This window comes from Nilaparvata lugens, unplaced genomic scaffold (genome assembly GCF_014356525.2).
Source record: "Nilaparvata lugens isolate BPH unplaced genomic scaffold, ASM1435652v1 scaffold5541, whole genome shotgun sequence".
In the NCBI taxonomy this organism is placed as follows: Eukaryota; Metazoa; Arthropoda; class Insecta; order Hemiptera; family Delphacidae; genus Nilaparvata; species Nilaparvata lugens.
Window position 1 is genome coordinate 4524 of NW_024091357.1, and position 2144 is coordinate 6667.

The 2144-nt window shown below is 33.6% G+C and overlaps 1 non-coding gene across 1 annotated transcript; it reads left to right on the forward strand.

Moving 5' to 3' along the window:
- Positions 1-323: 323 nt before the first annotated feature.
- LOC120356020 lies at positions 324-445 on the forward strand. Its single transcript, XR_005573893.1, has one exon. It is a non-coding gene; the product is annotated as a U5 spliceosomal RNA (small nuclear RNA).
- Positions 446-2144: the final 1699 nt, after the last annotated feature.

Genomic DNA, 2144 nt, shown 5'->3' on the forward strand with positions numbered 1-2144 from the left:
ACCCTCCCATCAAACCCCTATTGAGCGACAGTAACGCTATCTTTTGGTTGAAACTGTGAACTACGTGAACATCTCTTATCAGAATTGAGCAAGCTAACTAGAATCACACAATTTTCATTTATTCCAGTTGAATATTACTTTAAATCTTCCAGGTCTTTGCATAGATCGATGATGAAGTTATTAATAAACCATATTCTAGTATCAATTCATAGATTCAAACTTTCTTTTGCCCCTAATAAACCCTGAAACATTAGTGATTTGCAAGTTCTCGTTTGAGTTTTGTGTGAAAACTGAGTCTACTCCAGCTGATTGTAAATGTTAGTCAGCTCTGGTTCCACTTCAAAGTCGAATAAATCTTTCGCCTTTTACTAAAGATTTCCGTGGAGTGGTACACATGATGAGTCTAATCTGAATTTTTTCTAGTGCTCGACCTATTAGGTCGAGTCATAATCTGAATAAGATAATAATTATAATTCGTGAATATGAATGAATTCAAGCCATAATTTATTATGGTTTCAACTCCAATTATAGGGAGCCTCAAAGTCAAACTTGATGGTTCTACTATGAGTGATCTTATAGGTTGAGCCATAATCTGGTTAATATAGTTTTCTCGAATTCAATAAGCTAGAGAATAATGATAGTGTCATAGAGAAACAATAGCATTAACAACTTATATTGTTTCTCTATGATATCATTCACTCAATATAATTATTAAGACTTCTGCTGAAGTGGCTAATAGGACGATGCTGCAAATGCATAAAATGAATTGAGGCGATTTGGGAGCTAACACACAGAAGCTGATACATGATTTCAGCTGGTTGATAATAATACAACTCAACTACAGCTGTGCTTAGTGAGAGAGGTTGTGTGTATTTTTGGGTACAACATTTCATAAAATAAGTTGATTAATTCAATATGAAGTGATAATTAAGTGTTATATTTAAATATAGTTTGGTGTTTTAATTTCTCTAAATTCAAAATGTTTAGCTTATATATATTTTTGGACGAAAATTGAACTTGAACGTTTTACAGTAGAAACATAACCTATTTTTTGGACATTTTATTAATTTATCAAAATTTGGGAATGGAATAGATTTGGACAAGCCTGTTGTCCCTTCCCAATCATATTTATATGATTTGTGATTCTGTCCACAAATAAATAAATAATAATACAACATAATTCACAACTTCTACATCAACAAACTGATACAGGTTGAGATATAAATGTGCAGTTTCAGCCAATGTATCTGAAATACATTCAGGTTCCTTGGTTTTAGCCATACATTTTCTCTTGGAACTTTGTATCAGAATCATGTATCACTTGACCACCTTCTAATTGAAAAAAATATGAATCCATATGAGGGTCAAAGATATAACCATAGAAAAACAATAGCGTAAGTAGATATCCCATGGTATAGGGCTTTTATGTCGCAACTTTTACTCTTACCCCAAGCCGATAGTTCACGTAGTTCTTTCCTATGCAGCTGTGTGACGCTGGTAGTCTCTCAAATTGTGCCATTCATACACTATCACCCCAACAAAACAGTAAAATTGGACAATAATCGACAGTAATCAGCAAATGTCGCAACTTTTACTGTTATCTGGTAGCCAATTATTGTCAATTTTTACTGTTTTATTGGGGTGATAGTGTATGAACGGCACAATTTGATACCAGCGTCACACAGCTGCATAGGATAGAACTACGTAAACTATCAGCTTATGATAACAGTAAAAATTGCAACATAAACGCCCTATACCATGGGATATCTACTTATATGCTATCGTTTCTCTATGATATAACATAGAAGAGGGTAACATATTGTAATGCATGTTCTTGTAATATTATTCTAATTAGTCAAGTGGTTTTTGATGACTGTATTCATATTCTATAGGCATGTAATCACACTCACAATTTATTGTTCTTCTGTGCTATTATTAATAACAATGAATTCACTATGTTATTGATTCGATGTGTTTTGATTGGAAGTTTTTTGTTTTTACCAATCTGCTAAAGGAGAACATCCAGTTTACCAAAGAATAGAGTAGCTGCATTTATTTTTACCTAGGAGGGCGGAGTTAGGGCAGCCGGCCCTCTCTTACACTCAACCCTCGAAATGTGAAAAAGAGAGAGAAAGACAGAGAGA